Raw genomic sequence first — 9,539 nt, 5'->3', positions numbered from 1 at the left:
AAATATTGTCTATAAACATTACAATGCACATTTTGGTTGATGTACGATATTAGAGTACGAAAGTTTAATATAGTGGCACCAATTTCCTTTATCCAGGAGTAATGCTGCAGTAGAAGTAGTGGACTTTTAAAGGAATTTCATTTGAACTGTCAAATGTTCATATCACATAGTATCATTTCACCCATTTGGATATGGCACTGGAAGGCAGTTTTAATATTGAGTTGGGTGCATAGTGAGTAATTAGAAAGTTAAGTGATAAACTTTGTCCGAAAGAGTGACATTGATCAAAAATTTTTTAGCAGGGCTGATCTGCACAGACACAAACCCCCCACTATTTCCATTCTAACTGGAACTCCCCAACTCCCCAAACCCAGATGAAATTTCCAGTTCCTGGACTGAGGCAGAATTCAAATCCCATGCCTCAGGGCTGGGATTGGTGGCGGGGGGGAGGAAATGGGGGTGTTTGGGGTGGGGCTACGCAGGCAAAATGTTCTGCATGCACTTCTAACACTAAATGACTTATTTGTGGGCAAGATTCATTATTTTTAATGTGCTTAAGTTATGAATATTTTCAGCATGTCTGTGTGAGGAAAAGAAATGGTAGGTGAAAGCTGTTTGAAAATATTGTTTGAGGGATTTGGCTGGTTTTTTGTGTGGTTGTTGCTGGTTCAAGTTTGCTGGATTTGAAAATAAAATAATTGATTTAGCTGGGTGTTTTTTTCGTGTCTCCTTGTTGCTGATGTGTAGCTTTTTCTTTGCACTTTGCATTGAGTCAATAGAATACTTCAGCCAGTCCAGTTGACTTAACATTCAGTGGTCATTCCAAGCAATCATGATGTTTTATCCTGTTATGCTCGTGACTTTAAAAGTGCCGAAAGCACTTGAAGAACCTGAACCTTGGAACAGTCAGGAATCCAGTTTTTAGCCAATGCAGGGCCTTGAGGCTTGAGGCTTTATCAGGTCAGGGTGACAGTCGCAAGGAGGGGGAATGGCAGAGGAGGGGTAGCAGCAAAAGAAGGAATATTTGAGCATTGAGCCACAGGTTTGATTTAAGAAACATGGAAAACACCACCACTGTGCTGGAGACAGCTGGAAGAATTCAGAGGTTAGAATGCACCAACTAGTTTGAAAATTCAGCCTGCAGCACTCAAATCAGAGATAAATAAAACAAGTAGAAAGGTTTAATCATGACAGCAAAGCATGATAGTCAGACCTGTTGGACTGGCATGATGAGAAAGGTGCAATTGGAAAGGCATGAAAAAGAAGTGTTATGAGAAGTAACTATGTAACTTATAGGAATGGCACATTTTAAAAATATATTATAGATAAACATTGTATTAGTGGTTATAAATTTTGTTCAGTAGTGCTTTTTAAAGGGTATCCCAAGATAAGATCCTGCAATAGTCCTAACCTTCATTATTGGAGAAACTGTACAACCACTCCTTTTAAAGGAGCTGTTTTCCCCCATATTTTCGCCTCTTTTACTGAAGACACTGACTCATCCTGGGAAGCAATTTCAGAGCCCTCCAGTGCCTCACCATTCTTCAAATGCGAGCTTAGAGAGTGGGCATTGGGAAGCTATTTAACTTTGAACAATGAGCTATTATGCTTGTCCACATCATATCACTTTGTCAGATGCATTATTTAGTTGGGTCTACTTATATAATCATCCTATTCAACAAAGCCTTGGTATGCATCTCAATATCATACTCAGAAAGGTGATATGAACAATAATACTGACAAATCTGACAGTGAAAATAAATTACCCCAGTAAACAGATGCCATTATGATTTTCTCTTGTGAAGATCTGTCTGAAGTTTGCATTGAATGCTGAAGTGTAGTGTAGATCTTTGTGATGATCTCATGCATCAGATGAACTTAGCCTTAGACAACTTGCCTTTAATTAACAACTTTGAACTGTTTAGCATCTATTGTAAAAGGAGCTCAAGTGTTACACCAGTACAGAAATTAAATGTGCAAGCCTGATCATTAATCAAAAAAGTAATATGGGTTAACTTGTTTGCTTCTTTGTGCTGTTCTCATATTAATCACTCCTGTCATGTATGATGCTCAAAATTCTTCTATAAATTTCGACAGTCAACAGTTCCAATAACCAAAGCACAACTTAGCAAAGCTAAATTGACCTATCCTTTCATCCCTTTCTTAACACAACAAGCTGCAGCACAGCATGTTTTAATTTATGCATTCCCTTTCATTGTATTGAATATTGAGTTTAAATTGATACTACGTCATCATCCTTGGAGAAACCGCAAATCCCTGCCCTGAGAAGAAGAGTATTGCAAACACCAAAGACTCAAACAGCTACTTATGAAGAATGCATGATATAAGCTGAGATTCTCTTGTATAATTTCATTTGTGTGATGGAGATTCAGACTTGAAAACCTGAAATTCTTGGTGACTGGATCCCTGTAAAGCTGAAATAGCCATTCCAGTTTTATTATTGCATGGGATGTGAGCATCGCTGGGGAAGCCAGCATTTGTTGCCCATTCCCAATTGCTCTTGAGAAGGTGGTGGTTGTTCATTTATTTTTCATTTGATATGTAGTGTATTGTTCATTTGAGGTGACAAGCCCCCAGATTTCTGTGACGACCAGGTGAGGAAGGGAGTCTCAGGCTCCCGTCTCACCCCCCTTCTCTGATTTGGCTGTAACAGGGTTTGTGTTTTAAAACACAGTGATTTTAGCCTACCACTTCAGTGAACCCTTGTTCACTGCACTCTAATTGCAATTGCAAATCAACCAATCAGACAGGGTTTCTTGAGTTTAAACAAGAAAGATGTAAGTTTATTAGCCTTATCACACTAACCTGGTTAAAATTACTAAATACATGACGCATCCACGCTCAAAGGCATACAAGAGGCACACACACCCAAATAGATACCGAGGGGAAGAAAGAGTTGGGGGTGGGGGTGGGGGGGGGGGCGGGTTAAAGTAGGGTTTGTAATAAATGGAATACAGATACGGTTCTTAATGACCTTGGTATAATGTCCTCACTTGAAGTTAAGGTCTTGGAATCCTTGCTGGGGCCACATGCACAATTCCAGGCTTGCTTCTCTGGCACCAGAAGGCTGAAGAGGGACTTTGTCTATAGTCTTGAAGCATAGAAGCTGCCACTGTGGTTTTCCTGGGACTTTGCTGGAAAGAGACAGAGAGAGATGTCTTCATCTTGAGGTTCAGAATTGCAGTCTGTTTCCTTTCTGTGAGGCACAATTCAAAAGCTCCAGTCTTACTGGCAGGTAGGTCATGTGACCATCTCTTTGCTTGAAACAGCAATGTCTTGGAGGGTTGTTGAATTTCAAAGTCTTTCAGACATACTTGGTGGGGGGTGGTGTTTGGCTCCTACAAAGTCAAAGGGCGATAACCACTATTGCCAAGACCAATCTTGCTAACTGAATCAAGGAGCACCCCCATTGTCTCCTATTCATCTGTCTCTCAGTCAGCCCTTATCTTCTCAGAATGCAAATGTGCAATCATGTTTTCAGCTGTTCAGTTCTGCTTTTTAAAAAAAAGTTATTTGCAGTGTCCAGTAACATTTTCAAGCAGTGTTCCATATGAGGAAATTAATATGTTTCCATTTGGTAGATGTGATTTCTATCACACCACCGTACATGTTTGCTGTAGCATGTGCAGCGTGCGACTCGAAGGAGGTTCAGTTTACATCAGCAATCCAGAAGGAAGTGCCACGTGTTTCTTCCTGACATTTATAAAAGCAGATCTACAATGTGAGATCTTACAGTGGTGAACCGCCTTCTTGAACAGCTGCAGTCCATCTGGTGCAGATACACCCAGAGCGCTGTTCGGATTTCTTGATTCCTTAAATTACATTCAACAGGGCAGAGTTTTTTTTAAAAGATACTGAGGAGGTGGAAAGAAATAATTTGCATTCCTAAGGCACCTTAATGCATTTTCAGGACATCTCAAATACTTCACAGCTAATGAAGTACTACTGTGGCATTATTATATAGGCACCCATGGCATCCAACTTGGTGCACAGCAGGAGTTCCACAAACTGGAAAAGAATGAACAATGAGATTGTCTGTTTTGGGGGTTTTTGTTGAGTGAGGAATGTTGGCCGGGCCACCATGAGAACTCCTTGCACTTCTCCAAATAGGATCAAGAGAACTCTTACATTAACAGCCCAAGGACTGCAACGGTTCAAGAAGGCAGCTCAGCACCATCTTCTCAAGGGCAATTAGGGATGGGCAATAAATGCTGGCCTATCCAGCGATGCCCACATCCCGTGAACGAATAAATAAAAAGGCAGAGCCTTGGTTTATTACCTTACCTGGAAGGTAGTGCACCTGATCATGTGGCACCACCTCAGTACGGTACACAAGTATGCCCCTAGATTATGGGCTGGATTTAGTACTGGCAGTGGAGATCCTGCTGACCGGCTCAAAAGCGGGGGCTGGGACCCAGGGCCGCATCTCATCAGTGGTAGCTAGGGTCATCCTTATTAGGGACGGTCGCCCACCCCCAGAGTTGCTGGCCATACGGAGGGCTGGCAGTTCAGCAGTGCCACTGGGAGTGGTGGCTACTGCTGGGATCACTGCTGGAGGAGCAGGGTGCAGTGATGGATGGCGCCTTAAAACCAGGTAAGTGGTGTCTGAGGATGCTGGGGCCAGTCAGGCAGGCCCTGGTGACAGGGTGAGCAGGTGTTGATGATGCAAGCGGCACCATTGATGCGGGGGTGGCCATTGCCACCAGGGAGCTCCGCTGAATGCCTGAAAAGGAAACCCCTTCTGGAACCCACTGGGTGGTCACTAGGTTTGCCTGGGGGTCTCGCCACTCAGCAGCAGGCCCCTCCACCGCCAGCAGGGGCAGGAAGATGCCCTTAATTGGCTACTTTAGTGGCAGAATTGGTCTCTGGGTGGGAAGGCCATCTGCCATCTACCCCTGCAGCTGACAAGATGCATTGAGGTGGGAAGACAATAGGCATCCCACCCACCCCCACCCCCACCTCCCAGCCCCTCCCCAGAAGGCTGGTAGAATCCAGCTGCACGTGCCAAAGTCTACAGTGAGATTTGAACCTACAACTTTCTGACTCAGCGGTAAGAGTGCTACCAAGTGAGTAAGAAAGTATGAGAGCCTCCTGAATCACAGCAGTTACTACCCCAGGTATTTAAGACCTCTTGGTCTTTATGACTCAACTACTCATGGGGGTGTCTGCTATTTTCTAATACCTTACTTGCTATTACCAGCTTATTCGCAATGCATTCTAAACTGCTTAATATGAACAATGTACTAAAGTGAAAAATTTTAACCAGGGTATTGCAATTGCAAGGCCTCGAACTGTATACTGCCAGGAACAATGCATAAATTTCAATAATGGTTTTGGCATAAAGTGTGTAGATATTAAAAAGATAAGTTGTCCCTATAAAAAATTCCACTTTCAAATATGCGATTCATGTGCTGTGGCCTGCATCTAATGGTCTCATCATCTGAGAGTGTCCTCATTACACTAAGATTACAATCTACTGAGTGAAGCTTTTGAAGTATGTTCTCAAGGGAGGAAAAGCGTATTAAAAAGTGGGTAAGTGTATGTGGCTTAGTGCATGGATCTTTGCATTTGAGACAAAGACCTGAGTACAGGGGCTAAAATAAAGAAAGCAGCTGAAGTTATCAGTCATTTCCAGTCAGCATAACTATATAAAACACTAATTAGAGAGCTGAACTGCTCATTATAGACATGCTTATTGAGAACATGGTCTACAGCATTCTATCCCTTAATTTTTGCCCTTCTCTCAATTTTGTTCCCTATTCCACTGAAGGTGTTAATGAATGCTGGCATATGACTCCACCAGCACCTACAGCTCTCACTCACATCTTTGATTCATATAAGTCAGGTCAGTTGCAATGAGTAATGGCTATGCAAATTGCAATAGGATTGTCAAGATGTGGTGTTTGGGTTGTAAATTGGATCTCACTAGACACTTTGAAGTATCTGCTGATTTGGGAAATTTAAATTCACAAATACTTAATTGGCTAAACTGTTAATAAGCAGATGTGCTACCTTATAAATATTCTCTGCAGGAAACCTTCGAATTTTGTGCCTAGTACTTGATTCTTTCATAAAATAGATAAGAACCTGACATTCTTCAGTTCATAAAGCAAAACAGGCAAAAGATTGTTTTACATATTTATAATAAATTTACGAGCAAAATTGCAAAGAGATGTTGAATTCCTGTGTGCTGATTGTGACAAGTCCAACTTCTAAGTGGCAACAAAAATGTGTGCATCTGTGGGAGAGAAGGGGAATGAATAGGGTGAACATTTTGTTCTCAAAAACAATGGGTGGATTGCACTCCAATTCCATTTGTATGGAGATAAAGTACATGTTAGAAAAGATCCCTACTTAAAAAGCAAGTATGAGAAGTGATAAACTCAGTGGGAGAAGAATACATTATAGTCCTTCATGCGACCTTGGTAACTCTGGTGGTAGAGTTTAGGCTTATTTGTCTAGGTCGGGGGTCTACAATCTTTTTTACCTGAAGAGCCTTTTCTAAAAAAAAATGCCTAAAATAACTATTGGGAGCCACAAGATGAAAATTCGGATTTCTAAACCAAATACATGGCAAATTGCCAGGTATCTCTGGTAAAATGCATAATTTGTATAAATAATAAATAAAATTCGTCTATTGAATTTATCTGCCAATAGAAAAAAAAATTAAAATAGAGCTAACTCTGAATGATCACATTTTTGGACTTTTTAAAATTTAATTTTGTCAGTATGATTATGTTCTCAACAAACTTTAACATAAGATGCGTAGAATTAGGACTGTTCTTTCAGCTCTTGATTCTTGTGATTAATAAAAAGCTTCTAATAGCACATTCAGAATAATTTATCATCTCAGCTACATTAGAAACAATAATGGTTGCAACCATAAAACCTGTTTCTCAAACCAAAGGCATTATCTATAACCATGTGTAACTATACTACTCAAACAGGTTTATTTAGAGAATGATGATTTTTTTTTGTTAAAATAATTTTTATATAGCGTCTTTGTAGAGCCATCTACGGCACAGAAGTAGGCCATTCGGCCCATTCGTCTCTCCACGGCGCTATCCACTCAGTCCCACTCCCCCGTTTGATCTCTGTAACCCTGCAAGTTTATTACCTTCAAGTGGCCATTCAATTTCCCTTTGAAGTATAGTTTGATTGTCTCCACTTGCACCACCCTTGTGGACAGCAAGTTCCAGGTCATTACCACCCGTTGCATAAAAAAGTTTTTCCTCATCTTCCCCCTTCATTTCTTGCTCAAAACCTCCATGTGTCCCCAGTCCTTGTACCATCAGTTAATGGGAACAGTTTTTCCTTGTCTAAGCCCATCATAGGGCTGAATTTTTAAAGCTCGCCGCAGGTCTCAGCAGCGAGCTTCAAAAACGGCGCGGCGCATGCATGAGATGTGCACTGCCAAGCCACTGCAATATTTAGCGTGGCGGCTCATTTACATGGAGGGGGCAAGTTTACCGTCCCTGGCAACGAAGTCCGGCGCCAACGCACAGGCGCCATTTTTCAAGAGCTTCAAGCCCTTCCGATTCATTTCAGTTTTTTAAGGGCACAGGTGGGAAAAAAATTAAAATTAAAACTTTATCAGTTTAAATCCCCTCTCCCCCCCACTCCCCACAATGAGTAATCATTATCTAAATAGCCCTTTCCAGCCAAAAAAATTAAAATTTCGATTCCGACTTTTCCCCCCCCGAACTTTCTCCACTTTACCCTTCAACCCCTTCCCACCAGCCCCTCAACCAATCGCGTATGTTTTTGCCGTTCCCCCATCCCACCCTGAAAACTTCACTCCTTCCCCCTCCCCACCAGTGTTCCACCTCGCAATGAGGTCAATAATTATGCTTTCACTAACATTTATTTAAATACTTAAACTAAGTTTCCATAACTGAACAGCGGCGGATGGGGTGGGGGGCAGCCAACACGAGGCCTCACCGCCGCCAGTAAAATGGGGCAGGCCCTTCCCGGCACGAGGCCGGTTGCAGGCCTCTCCCGGAGGTATTTTCCAGGCCCCCTTGCCATATCCCTTATGTCGGGGGGCTGGTAAAATCCAGCCATATTCTAGTACTCCTCTATTAAATCTCCCTTCAATCTCCTTTGTTCTAAGGAGAACAACCCCAGCTTCTCCAACCTAACCTTGTAACTAAAATTTCCCATACCTGGAACCATTCTGGGAAATCTCCTCTGCACCCTGTCAAGGACCCTCACATCCTTCCAGTGTGGTGACCAGAACTGGAAGCAATACTCCAACTGGGGCCTAACCAGAACTTTATAAAGGTAATCATTTAAAACTGTAAAGTGCAACATAATGATTAGTCTTTCATCCCTGCAATAAAAACATGGTTCTTACTTTTTTTGACTTAAATTTTTTTAGGCTTTTTTCATGTTCATGCAGGACAACTGGAAAAGCTTGGGAGCTGCAAATGACATGTTAAAAAGCCACATGCGGCTGCAGAGCCGCAGGTTGAAGACCTCTGGTCCAGGTGTTGGGAATTCAACTTCCATCTTAACTGAAACTTAAATTTATCAGCCCTCTTTGAGCAAGTTTTGTGAGACCTTGACTGGGTTGCTTGGCACCACAGCCTTTGATCATAAGGTGACAAAACGTAACAGAATCACTCTGACACCCGCTGAAAGGCGAAGACTATCAGCCGACTAACGACTGAGCAACGATAAAGGTGACTGGAAACTGGAAATACCATGGTCCTGATAGCACTGCTCTACCAGGTAAAAGGGGAAGATTATCAGGGAGATACACAACGGTATTACAGCAGAATCACTGAAGGGAACTTCTGTGATAGAATCGCACATATTTTAGTTTTAGAGATACAGCACTGAAACAGGCCCTTCGGCCCACCGAGTCTGTGCCGACCATCAACCACCCATTTATACTAATCATACACTAATTCCATATTCCTACCACATCCCCACCTGTCCCTATATTTCCCTACCGCCTACCTATACTAGGGGCAATTGCTAATGGCCAATTTACCTATCAACCTGCAAGTCTTTGGCATGTGGGAGGTAACCAGAGCACCCAGAAGAAACCCACGCAGACACAGGGAGAACTTGCAAACTCCACACAGGCAGTACCCAGAATTGCACCCAGGTTGCTGGAGCTGTGAGGCTGCGGTGCTAACCACTGCGCCACTGTACCGTACATGTAGTAAGTGCAAACAATTGCTGGCTATATCTTTGTTCTGATTTACTTTAGAAATAGATTGCAGTGAGGCAAGTGATTGGAAAATGTGGTGTATGCTTTATTTTTAAGATTTTGTAAAGAAATATTTGCCTTCTCTAAAGTCAGTCTGAGGTCAGCTACTTCATCTCCTGTCTAATATTACATGTTGTTTCATTGTGAAACCATATTGGTCTGTGATTATCATCTCTGCTGAATGACACCTCAATTACTAATGAAGGCTAATAGACCTGAAATCAAGATGGCAGCTATGAATGGGCCTCTTTCCCCTGGGGACTGCTTTGACTCCAGTGCTATTTAAAGGGCTGTTTTC

Source organism: Heterodontus francisci, chromosome 7 (genome assembly GCF_036365525.1).
Source record: "Heterodontus francisci isolate sHetFra1 chromosome 7, sHetFra1.hap1, whole genome shotgun sequence".
NCBI lineage: Eukaryota > Metazoa > Chordata > Chondrichthyes > Heterodontiformes > Heterodontidae > Heterodontus > Heterodontus francisci.
Note: the sequence above shows the minus strand (reverse complement) of the source record.